Genomic DNA, 14,042 nt, shown 5'->3' on the forward strand with positions numbered 1-14,042 from the left:
TCAATATTGTATTACAAATGCTAGTCTTGGCAATAACAGTCAAGAAAGAGATTAAAGGAATAAGAGTAGGTAATGAGGAAATCAAACTATCACTCTTTGCAGATGATAGGATGATATACTTAGAGCACCTCAGAGATTCTAATAAAAAGTTATTAGAAATAATTCACAAATTTAGCAAAGTTGCTGGATACAAAATAAATCGACATAAATCCTCAGCATTTTTATAAATCATCAACAAAATGCAAGAGCAAGAGATACAAAGAGAAATTCCATTCGCAACAACTGTTGAGAGTATAAAATATTTGTGAATCCATCTACCAAAGAAAAGTCAGGAAGTATATGAACAAAATTATAAAACACTTACCACAAAAATAAAGTCAGATTTAAATAATTGGAAAGACATTAAGTACTCTTGGATAGGCCCAGCAAATATAATAAAATTGACAATGCTCCCTAAACTGATCTATTTATTTGGTGCCATACCAATCAGACTTCCAAGAAGCTATTGTAATGACCTAGGAAAAATAACAACAAAATTCATATGGAAGAATAAAACATCGAGAATTTCAAGGGGATTAATGAAAAAAAAGATGAAGGTGGTCTACCTGTACCTGATCTAAAGCTATATTATAAAGCACCAGTCACCAAAACCATTTGATATTGGTTAAGAAATAGACTAGTTGATCAGTGAAACTGATTAGGGACACGGGACAAAATAGGGTACAACTATGAAGTGTTTGACAATCCCAAAGATACCAACATTTAGGATAAGAATTCATTATTTGAAAAAAAAAACTGTTGGGAAAACTGGAAATGAATATGGTAGAAATTAGATATGGACCCACACTTAACACCATATACCAAGATAAGATCAAAATGGGTCCATGATTTAGGAATAAAGAATGAGAAAATAGGCCAAGATGGCGGAGAAGAAACACACGTCTCTGTGAACGTCCTCACTCCCTCACAACCAATTAGATAAATTAAGTCTCAGAATTAGCTCAGGACTGATAGATACCATAAGGACTGGAAGCATGACTTACCAGCTGAAGAGAATCTGGAGTTTCAACAGGAAAGGTCAGTTCCCAGGGGAGGAATAAGGCGAGACCAGCACAGACGGTGGGGTAGTAGCACACTGCGCCCATTGCACTGGGAAGGGCTCTGGGATCAGAGAAGCCACTGAGGTAAAGAAATCTGGCACAGGCTGTTAGCTCTTCTCTGCTGATTATTTGGCAGTTCAGAGGAGAAAGCCAAAGTATTTTAAAACTCAGATTGGATTTTCCCCGGACCCTGAAGGTGACTCAGCAGATCTCGGCACCAGGGGGTGTGGCCTCAGCTACCACCTGAGAATAGTTAAGAGATTGACAAGTGGGTGGATACGGCCCAAGGCAACACACACTGCCTAGCTTAGCTGGAGGGAGTGGAACTCAGCTTCAGGAAGTCCCAGAGAAACGGAACCTTTGAACTAGGGACCGCGGTTTCTGGCATACACTTCTAGTTTGAGCGCAGGGGCTTTTCACGTCACCTGCTGCAGACATCCACTCCCCACCCGGACACATAGGCTGGGCTTTGTGCTGTCTTTACTGTCTTTACAATCTGCTATCCGTCTCCGTTTGATGGGATCGTTCATCCCATTTACATTTACAGTTAAAATTACTAATTCTGTATTTCCTGCCATCGTATTATCCCCAGATTATGCTTTTTTCCCTTGACCCCCCTGATCCCCCTCCCCGATATTTAATTTACAGACCCCCCTTGTGACGCGCAACCCTCCCTCTTTTTTTTTTTTTTTTAGGATCCCTCCCCCCTCCCTCCAAGTCCCTTCACTTATTCTCCTTTTCCTTTTCTCTTTTCCTCTCCCCCCTTTTAATGAGGTGAGAGAAAATTCTCTGAAAAACAAATATGTTAATTATTTACTCTTTGAGCCTCTTCTGATGAGAGTAAGATTCACACAATGATTCTCCCCCTCACTAAGTTCCCTCAGATATGGTGTATTTTCTATGTCTCTTCCTGGGATGTAGTTTCCCTCTTTTTATCACTCCTTCCCCTTTTTCTGAACCGACCTCCTTCCCTTTACTACACCCCCCTTTTTTTCTTTTATATCAGTAAAATCAAATTATCCTTGAGTATTTTTCATATACCCACAACAGAGTTACAGTTCTCAAGGGTTCTGTGTACCTTTTTCTGTTTCTCTTCAGTCTTGTGGATGTAGATCAAATTTTTGTTTAAGTCTGGTTTTTTTCTTAGAAACATATAGAATTCCTCTGTTTCATTGAATGACCATCTTCTTCCATGGAAAAAGATGCTAAACTTAGCTGGGTAGTTCATTCTTGGTTGCAGTCCTTGATCTTTTGCCTTACGGAATATCAGGTTCCAGGCCCTTCTATCTTTTAATGTGGAGGCAGCCAGATCTTGGGTGACCCTTATTGTGGTACCTTGGTATTTAAATTGTTTTTTTCTAGCTGCTTGCAGGATTTTCTCCTTTGTGTGGTAATTCTGCAGCTTAGCCACAATATTCCGTGGTGTTCTTTTTTTAGGGTCTATTTCAGAAGGAGTTCGCTGAATTCTTTCCACATCTACTTTCCCTTCTGTTTCTATTATCTCTGGACAGTTCTCTTTGATAATTTCCTGTAAAATAGAATCTAGGCTCTTTTTTTGGTCATAGTTTTCTGGAAGTCCAATAATCTGCAGATTATCTCTCCTAGATCTATTTTCCAGGTCTATAGATTTTCCCAGTAAGTATTTGACATTGTTCTCCAGCTTCTCATTTTTTTTGTTTTGTTTGACTGATTCTTGGGTTCTCTGTGAATCATTCATTTCTATTTGTTCCATCCTGACTTTTAAGGAGTTATTTTCTTCTTTCACAGTTTTTAGTTCTTTTTGTAAATGCCCAATTTCGTTTTTAAATGAATTATTTTGCTCTATTGAATTTTTTTCCATTTCCCTAATTTTTTTTTTGAGAATTATTTTCTTTTTCCAATTCAGAAATTCTATTTTCTTGAGACTTTTTTATCTTTTCCAATTCAGAAATCCTACTTTCCTGTGTTTTTTTAACCTTTTCTAATTCACTAATTTTGTTTCCCTGCATCTCCTGTGAATTCTGTATTTTTTCCAACTCCAATTTCAGGACGTTGTTATTCTCTATCATAACTTCCCTTTCCTTTCCCCATTTTTCTTCGATCTCCCTCAATTTTTTAAGAGCTTCTTCTAGGAGAGAGTTATGTGATGGGGGGCAGGAATCGTTCCCCTTTAGATTGTTATCTTCTGAATCTTTGCTGTTAACTTCCTCGGGGTTGGATACCCGCTCTTTCTCTGTATAGAAGGAATCTATAGTTTTTCTAGCTTTTTTCCTCATACTTAAAAAATGTTTTGGGGTCTGTCCCTGGGGTAGGAAATTATTTACTTCTTTACCAGCTTCCTCCCAGACCGGATGGAAGCAGCGGCCCCTGCGCCTGCGCTAAGAGAGAGCTCTGGGAGAGAGTTCCCCACCCCCTCCCTGGAAGTGCCTCAGAGGTGATTAGCACTACTGTGCTTCGAGGGCGTAGAATAGTGAAGACTGCAGGAAGCCCAGCCTATGTGTCCGGGTGGGGAGTGGATGTCTGCAGCAGGTGACGTGAGAAGCCCCTTCGCTCAAACTGGAAGTGTCTGCCAGAAACCGCGGTCCCTAGTTCAAAGGTTCTGCTTCTCTGGGACTTCGTGGAGCTGAGTTCCACTCCCTCCAGCTAAGCTAGGCAGTGTGTGTTGCCTTGGGCCGTATCCAACCACTTGTCAGTCTCTTAACTATTCTCAGGAGGTAGCTGAGGCCACACCCCCTGGTGCCGATTCTCTGCTGAGTCACCCCCCAGGATCGGGGAAAATCTAATCTGAGTTTTAAAATATTTTGGCTTTCTCTTCTGAACTGCTAAATAATTAGCAGAGAAGAGCTAACAGCCTGTGCCAGATTCCTTTACCTCAGTGGCTTCTCTGATCCCAGAGCCCTTCCCAGCGCAATGGGCTCAGTGTGCCCCTACCCCACCGACTGTGCTGGTCTTTCTTATTCCTCCCCTGAGAACTGCCCTTTCCTGTTGAAACTCCAGATTCTCTTCAGCTGGTAAGTCGTGCTTCCAGTCCTTGTGGTATCTATCAGTCCTGAGCTAATTTTGAGACTTAATTTATCTAATTGGTTGTGAGGGAGTGAGGACGTTCACTGAGTCGTGTGTTTCTTCTCCGCCATCTTGGCTCCCCCCGAAACTCTTAAAAAATTGAGGGAGATTGAAGAAAAATGGGGAAAGGAAAGGGAAGCTATGATAGAGAATAACAACATCCTGAAATTGGAGTTGGAAAAAATAAAGAATTCACAGGAGATGCAGGGAAAAAAAATTTATGAATTAGAAAAGGTTAAAAAGTCACAGGAAAGTAGGATTTCTGAATTGGAAAAGATAAAAAAGTCTCAAGAAAATAGAATTTCTGAATTGGAAAAAGAAAATAATTCTCAAAAAAAAAAATTAGGGAAATGGAAAAAAATTCAATAGAGCAAAATAATTCATTTAAAAACGAAAATGGGCATTTACAAAAAGAACTAAAAACTGTGAAAGAAGAAAATAACTCCTTAAAAGTCAGGATGGAACAAATAGAAATGAATGATTCACAGAGAACCCAAGAATCAGTCAAACAAAACAAAAAAAATGAGAAGCTGGAGAACAACGTCAAATACTTACTGGGAAAATCTATAGACCTGGAAAATAGATCTAGGAGAGATAATCTGCAGATTATTGGACTTCCAGAAAACTATGACCAAAAAAAGAACCTAGATTCTATTTTACAGGAAATTATCAAAGAGAACTGTCCAGAGATAATAGAAACAGAAGGGAAAGTAGATGTGGAAAGAATTCAGCGAACTCCTTCTGAAATAGACCCTAAAAAAAGAACACCACGGAATATTGTGGCTAAGCTGCAGAATTACCACACAAAGGAGAAAATCCTGCAAGCAGCTAGAAAAAAACAATTTAAATACCAAGGTACCACAATAAGGGTCACCCAAGATCTGGCTGCCTCCACATTAAAAGATAGAAGGGCCTGGAACCTGATATTCCGTAAGGCAAAAGATCAAGGACTGCAACCAAGAATGAACTACCCAGCTAAGTTTAGCATCTTTTTCCATGGAAGAAGATGGTCATTCAATGAAACAGAGGAATTCTATATGTTTCTAAGAAAAAAACCAGACTTAAACAAAAAATTTGATCTACATCCACAAGACTGAAGAGAAACAGAAAAAGGTACACAGAACCCTTGAGAACTGTAACTCTGTTGTGGGTATATAAAAAATACTCAAGGATAATTTGATTTTACTGATATAAAAGAAAAAAAGGGGGGTGTAGTAAAGGGAAGGAGGTAGGTTCAGAAAAAGGGGAAGGAGTGATAAAAAGAGGGAAACTACATCCCAGGAAGAGGCATAGAAAATACACCATATCTGAGGGAACTTAGTGAGGGGGAGAATCATTGTGTGAATCTTACTCTCATCAGAAGAGGCTCAAAGAGTAAATAATTAACATATTTGTTTTTCAGAGAATTTCTCTCACCTCATTAAAAGGGGGGAGAGGAAAAGGGAAAAGGAAAAGGAGAATAAGTGAAGGGACTTGGAGGGAGGGGGGAGGGATCCTAAAAAAAAAAGGGGGAAGGTTGCGTGTCACAAGGGGGGTCTGTAAATTAAATATCGGGGAAGGGAATCAGGGGGGTCAAGGGAAAAAAGCATAATCTGGGGATAATACGATGGCAGGAAATACAGAATTAGTAATTTTAACTGTAAATGTAAATGGGATGAACGATCCCATCAAACGGAGACGGATAGCAGATTGGATCAAAAAGCAGAACCCTACAATATGTTGCCTACAGGAAACACACTTAAAGCAGGGAGATACATACAGAGTAAAGGTAAAAGGTTGGAACAGAGCCTATTATGCTTCAGGTAAAGCCAAAAAAAGCAGGGGTAGCTATCCTTATCTCAGATCAAGCAAAAGCAGAAGTAGATCTCGTTAAAAAAGATAAGGAAGACAACTATATCCTGCTGAAAGGTAGCATAAATAATGAAGCCATATCAATACTAAACATATATGCACCAAGTGGTATAGCATCTAACTTTCTAAAGGAAATGTTAAGAGAACTGCACGAAGAAATAGACAGTAAAAGTATAATAGTGGGAGATCTCAACCTTGCACTCTCAGATTTAGACAAATCAAACCACAAAACAAACAAGAAAGAAATTAAAAAAGTAAATAGAATATTAGAAAAACTAGGTATGATAGAGCTTTGGAGAAAAGTGAATGGCAATAGAAAGGAATATACTTTCTTCTCAGCAGTTCATGGATCCTATACAAAAATTGACCATATATTAGGACATAAAGATCTCAAAATTAAATGTAGGAAGGCAGAAATAATAAATGCCTTCTTCTCAGATCACAATGCAATAAAAGCTACATTCAGTAAAAAGTTAGGGGTAAATAGACCAAAAAGTAATTGGAAACTGAATAATCTCATCTTAAAGAAAGACTGGGTGAAAGAGCAAATTATAGAATCAATTAACAATTTCACCCAAGATAATGACAATGATGAGACATCATATCAAAATCTTTGGGATGCAGCTAAAGCAGTAATAAGGGGAAATTTTATATCTTTAGAGGCTTATTTGAAGAAAATTGAGAAAGAGAAGATTAACGAATTGGGCTTACAAATTAAAAGGCTAGAAAAAGACCAAATTATAAACCCCCAACCAAAAATTAAACTTGAATACAAAAATTAAAAGGAGAAATCAATAAAAATGAAAGTAAAAAAACTATTGAATTAATAAATAAAACCAAGAGTTGGTTTTATGAAAAAGCCAATAAAATAGATAAACCTTTGGTAAATTTGATCAAAAAAAAGAAAGAGGAAAATCAAATTGATAGTCTTACAAATGAAAAGGGGGATCTTTCCACCAATGAAGAGGAAATTAGAGAAATAATAAGGAGTTACTTTGCCCAACTTTATGCCAATAAATTTGATAACTTAAGTGAAATGGATGACTTTCTCCAAAAATATAGGCTCCCTAGATTAACAGAGGAGGAGATAAATTGCTTAAATAGTCCCATTTCAGAAAAAGAAATAGAACAAGCTATTAATCAACTCCCCAGGAAAAAATCCCCAGGACCAGATGGATTCACATGTGAATTCTACCAAACATTTAAAGAACAATTAGCCCCAATGTTATATAAATTATTTGAAAAAATAGGGGATGAAGGAGTCCTACCAAACTCCTTTTATGACACAGACATGGTACTGATACCTAAACCAGGTCGATCGAAAACTGAGAAAGAAAATTATAGGCCAATCTCCTTAATGAATATTGATGCTAAAATCTTAAATAAGATATTAGCAAAAAGACTTCAGAAAATCATCTCCAAGATAATACACTATGATCAAGTAGGATTTATTCCAAGAATGCAGGGCTGGTTTAATATTAGGAAAACTATTAATATAATTGACCATATTAATAATCAAATTAATAAGAACCATATGATCATCTCAATAGATACAGAAAAAGCATTTGACAAAATCCAACATCAATTCCTACTAAAAACTCTTGAGAGTATAGGAATAAATGGACTATTCCTTAGAATAATCAGGAGCATATATTTAAGACCGTCAGTAAGCATAATATGCAATAGAAATAAACTGCAACCTTTCCCAGTAAGATCAGGAGTGAAACAAGGTTGCCCACTATCACCATTACTATTCAATATAGTACTAGAAACGCTAGCCTCGGCAATAAGAGCCGAGAAAGAGATTCAAGGAATTAGAGTAGGAAATGAGGAAATTAAACTTTCACTTTTTGCAGATGACATGATGGTATACTTAGAGAACCCCAAAGACTCTGCTAAAAAGCTACTAGAAATAATTCAAAATTTCAGCAAAGTGGCAGGATACAAAATAAATCCACATAAATCCTCAGCATTTTTATATATCACCAACAAAATGCAACAGCAAGAGATACAAAGAGAAATTCCATTCCAAACAAATGTTGAGAGTATAAAATATTTGGGAATCCATCTACCAAAGAATAGTCAGGATTTATATGAGAAAAATTACAAAACACTTGCCACAAAAATAAAGTCAGAGTTAAATAATTGGAAAGACATTGAGTGCTCTTGGATAGGCCGAGCGAATACAATAAAGATGACAATACTCCCCAAACTAATCTATTTATTTAATGCTATACCAATCAGACTCCCAAGAAACTATTTCAATGACCTAGAAAAAATAACAACAAAATTCATATGGAAGAATAAAAGGTCGAGAATTGCAAGGAAAATGAAAAAAAAACTCAGAGGAAGGTGGTTTAAGTGTACCTGATCTAAAGCTATATTATATAGCAGCAGTCACCAAAACCATTTGGTAATGGCTAAGAAATAGACCGGTAGATCAGTGGAACAGATTAGCCACAAAGGACAAAAAAGGGTACATCTATAGCAATCTAATCTTTGACAAACCCAAAGATTCCAACATTAGGGATAAAAATTCATTATTCGGAAAAAACTGTTGGGAAAACTGGAAATTAGTATGGCAGAAATTAGATATGGATCCACACTTAACACCATATACCAAGATAAGATCAAAATGGGTCCATGATTTAGGTATAAATAATGAGATAGTAAATAGATTAGAGAAACAGAAAATAGTCTACCTCTCAGACCTGTGGAGGAGGAAGGAATTTATGACCAGAGGAGAACTAGAGATCATTATTGATCACAAAATAGAAGACTTTGATTACATCAAACTAAAAAGTTTCTGTACAAATAATACTAATGCAAACAAGATTAGAAGGGAAGTAACAAATTGGGAAAATATTTTTAAAAACAAAGGTTCTGACAATGGTCTCATTTCCAAAATATATAGAGAACTGACCATAATTTATAAGAAACTGAACCATTCTCCAATTGATAAATAGTCAAAGGACATGAACAGACAATTCTCAGAGGAAGAAATTGAAACTATATCCACTTACATGAAAGAGTGTTCCAAATCACTACTGATCAGAGAAATGCAAATTAAGACCACTCTGAGATACCACTACACACCTGTCAGATTGGCTAAGATGACAGGAACAAATAATGATAAATGTTGGAGGGGATGTGGGGAAATTGGGACACTAATACATTGCTGGTGGAGTTGCGAAAGAATCCAGCCATTCTGGAGAGCAATCTGGAATTATGCCCAAAAAGTTATCAAACTGTGCATACCATTTGACCCAGCAGCGCTACTACTGGGCTTATATCCCAAAGAAATACTAAAGAGCGGAAAGAGACATATATGTGCCAAAATGTTTGTGGCAGATCTTTTTGTTGTAGCTAGAAACTGGAAGATGAATGAATGTCCATCAGTTGGAGAATGGTTGGGTAAATTGTGGTATATGAAGGTTATGGAATATTATTGCTCTGTAAGAAATGACCAGCAGGAGGAATACAGAGAGGCCTGGAGTGACTTACATCAACTGATGCTGAGTGAAATGAATAGAACCAGAAGATCGCTGTACACTTCAATGTTGTATGAAGATGTATTCTGATGGAAGTGGAGATCTTCAACATAAAGAAGATCCAACTCACTTCCAGTTGATCAATGATGGACAGAGGTAGCTACACCGAGAGAAGAAACACTGGGAAGTGAATGTAAATTGTTAGCACTAATATCTGTCTGCCCAGGTTGCATGTACCTTCGGATTCTAATGTTTATTGTGCAACAAGAAAATGATATTCACACACATGTATTGTACCTAGACTATATTGTAACACATGTAAAATGTATGGGATTGCCTGTCATCGGGGGGAGGGAATAGAGGGAGGGAGGGTAATTTGGAAAAATGAATACAAGGGATAATATTATAAATATATATATATATATAAAATAAAAAAAAATAAAAAAAATAAAAAAAAAAGAATTAGAAAATAAATAGATTAGAGGAACACAGGATAGTCTACCTCTCAGACCTGTGGAGGAGGAAGGAATTTATTATCAAAGGAGAACTAGAGATCATTATTGATCACAAAGTAGAAGATTTTGATTACATTAAATTAAAAAGCTTTTGTACAAGCAAAACTAATGCAAACAAAATTAGAAGGGAAGTAAAAAATTGGGAAAATATTTTTATAGTTAAAGGTTCTGATAAAGGGTTCATTTCCAAAATATATACAGAACTGACTCTAATTTATAAGAAATCAAACCATTCTCCAATTGAAAAATGGTCAAACGACATGATCAGACAATTTTCAGATGAGGAACTTGAAACTATATCCACTCATATGAAAGAGTGTTCCAAATCACTACTGATCAGAGAAATGCAAATTAAGATAACTCTGAGATACCACTACACACCTGTCAAATTGGCTAAAATGACAGGAAAAGGTAATGATGAATGTTGGGGGGGATGTGGGAAAATTGGGAAACTGATGCATTGTTGGTGGAGTTGTGAAAGAATCCAGTCATTCTGGAGAGCAATTTGGAATTATGCCCCAAAAGTTATCAAACTGTGCATACCCTTTGATCCAGCAGTACTACTACTGGGCTTATATCCCAGCGAAATATTAAAGAAGGGAAAGGGACCTGTATGTGCCAAAACATTTGTGTCAGCTGTTTTTGTAGTGGCTAGAAATTGGAAAATGAATGGATGTCCATCAATTGGAGAATGGTTGGGTAAATTATGGTATATGAATGTTGTGAAATATTAATGCTTTGTAAGAAATGACCAGCAGGCTGAATACAGAGAGGCTTGGAAAGACTTACATGAACTGATGCTGAGTGAAATGAGCATAAGCAGGAGATCATTATACACTTCAAGAACAATACCGTATGAAGATATATTCTGATTGAAGTAAAGAAGATCCAATTCACTTCCAGTTGATCAATTATGGACAGAAACAGCTACACCCAAAGAAGGAACACTGGGAATTGAATGAAAACTGTTTGCACTACTGTCTTTCTACCGAGGTTGCTTATACCTTCGGAATCCAATTCTTCCCATGCAACGAGAAAATTGGATTTACACACATATATTGTATCTAGGTTATACTATAATACATTTAATATATATGGGATTGCCTGTCATCTAGTAGAGGGAGTAGAGTGAGGGAGGGGAAAATTTGGGAAAATGATAACAAGGGATAATGTAAAAAAACTGCTCATGCATATGTACTGTCAAAAAAATTATAATTTTAAAATTAATTTTAAAAAAGTAAAAAAAATTTAGACGAATGCATGTATTTTTTCCTACTGTTAACAACATTGTGTTTAAAATGTGTTTTCACTCGACTATTCAGAAAATGCAGTTAATCCCACATAATAGTTTTTTTTTTTTATATTCTTGCTTTATATAGTTGTTGAAAATATTTCCTATATTTTTGGAAAACTGTAGCTTTCAAATCATCTACAAAATTTTAAAGCATTTGTATAAAGGGAATAAGTAATAGTTATGTAACTACTAAAATGGATACTCAGACATTTTAATTACTATATTTCTTTATTTCTTTTTCTTTTTTTTTTTTTTTTTTTTAGGATTTTAACCGAGTCTTTTTTTTTAATATATTTTTTTAATAATATTATCCCTTGTATTCATTTTTCCAAATAATCCCCTCCGTCCCTCTATTCCCTCCCCCCGATGTCAGGCAATCCCATACATTTTACATGTGTTACAATATAACCTATATACAATACATGTGTGTAAATACCATTTTCTTGTTGCACAATAAGCATTAGATTCCTAAGGTACATGTAACCTGGGCAGACAGACATTAGTGCTAACAATTTACATTCACTTCCCAGTATTCCTTCTCTGGGTGTAGCTACCTCTGTCCATCATTGATCAACTGGAAATGAGTTGGATCTTCTTTATGTTGAAGATTTCCACTTCCATCAGAATACATCCTCATACACTATTGTTGTTGAATTGTATAGTGATGTTCTGGTTCTGCTCATTTCACTCAGCATCAGTTGATGTAAGTCTCTCCAAGCCTCTCTGTATTCCTCCTGCTGGTCATTTCTTACAGAGCAATAATATTCCATAACCTTCATATACCATAATTTACCCAACCATTATACAACTGATGAACATACATTCAACTTCCAGTTTCTAGCTACAACAAAAAGAGCTGCCACAAACATTTTGGCACATACAAGTCCCTTTCCTCTCTTTAGTATTTCTTTGGGATATAAGCCCAGTAGTAGTACTGCTGGGTCAAATGGTATGTACAGTTTGATAACTTTTTGGGCATAGTTCCAAATTGCTCTCCAGAATGGCTAGAATCTTTCACAACTCCACCAACAATGTATTAGTGTCCCAGTTTTCCCACATCCCCTCCAACATTCATCATTATTTGTTCCTGTCATCTTAGCCAATCTGACAGGTGTGTAGTGGTATCTCAGAGTTGTTTTAATTTGCATTTCTCTGATCAGTAGTGATTTGGAACACTCTTTCATATGAGTGGATATAGTTTCAATTTCATCATCTGAGAATTGTCTGTTCATATCCTTTGACCATTTGTCAATTGGAGAATGGTTTTTGTCTTATAAATTAGGGTCAGTTCTGTATATATTTTGGAAATGAGACCTTTGTCAGAACCTTTACTTTTAAAAATATTTTCCCAATTTGTTACTTCCCTTCTAATCTTGTTTGCATTAGTATTGTTTGTACAGAAACTTTTTAGTTTGATGTAATCAAAATCTTCTTTTTTGTGATCAATAATGATCTCTAGTTCTCCTCTGGTCATAAATTCCTTCCTCCTCCACAGGTCTGAGAGGTAGACTATTTTCTGTTTCTCTAATCTATTTACTATCTCATTCTTTATACCTAAATCATGGACCCATTTTGATCTTATCTTGGTATATGGTGTTAAGTGTGGATCCATATCTAATTTCTGCCATACTAATTTCCAGTTTTCCCAACAGTTTTTTCCGAATAATGAATTTTTGTCCCTAATGTTGGTATCTTTGGGTTTGTCAAATATTAGATTGTTATAGATGTACCCTTTTTTGTCCTTTGTATCTAATCTGTTCCACTGATCTACCGTTCTATTTCTTAGCCAATACCAAATGGTTTTGGTGACTGCTGCTATATAATATAGCTTTAGATCAGGTACACTTAGACCACCTTCCTCTGAGTTTTTTTTCATTAGTTCCCTTGCAATTCTCGACCTTTTATTCTTCCATATGAATTTTGTTGTTATTTTTTCTAGGTCATTAAAATAGTTTCTTGGGAGTCTGATTGGTATAGCACTAAATAAATAGATTAGTTTGGGGAGTATTGTCATCTTTATTGTATTCGCTCAGCCTATCCAAGAGCACTGAATGTCTTTTCAGTTATTTAAATCTGACTTTATTTTTGTGGCAAGTCTTATGTAATTTTTCTCATATAATTCCTGACTTTTCTTTGGTAGATGGATTCCCAAATACTTTATACTCTCAACATTTGTTTGGAAAGTAATTTCTCTTTGTATCTCTTACTGTTGCATTTTGTTGGTTATATATAAGAATGCTGAGGATTTATGTGGATTTATTTTGTATCCTGCCACTTTGCTGAAATTCTGAATTATTTCTAATAGCTTTTTAGCAGAGTCTTTGGGGTTCTCTAAGTATACCATCATGTCATCTGCAAAGAGTGATAGTTTGATTTCCTCATTTCCTACTCTAATTCCTTGAATCTCTTTCTCGGCTCTTATAGCGTTTCTAGTACTATATTGAATTGTAATGGTGATAGTGGGCAACCTTGTTTCACTCCTGATCTTACTGGGAAAGGTTGCAGTTTATTTCTATTGCATATTATGCTTACTGACGGTCTTAAATATATGCTCTTGATTATTCTAAGGGATAGTCCATTTATTCCTATACTTTCAAGAATTTTTAGTAGGAATGGATATTGTATTTTGTCAAATGCTTTTTCTGCATCTATTGAGATGATCATATGGTTTTTATTAATTTGATTATTAATATGGTCAATTATACTAATAGTTTTCCTAATATTCAATAAGCCCTGCATTCCTGGTATA

The sequence above is a fragment of the Sminthopsis crassicaudata genome, chromosome 3 (assembly GCF_048593235.1).
Source record: "Sminthopsis crassicaudata isolate SCR6 chromosome 3, ASM4859323v1, whole genome shotgun sequence".
NCBI classification, from domain to species: Eukaryota; Metazoa; Chordata; class Mammalia; order Dasyuromorphia; family Dasyuridae; genus Sminthopsis; species Sminthopsis crassicaudata.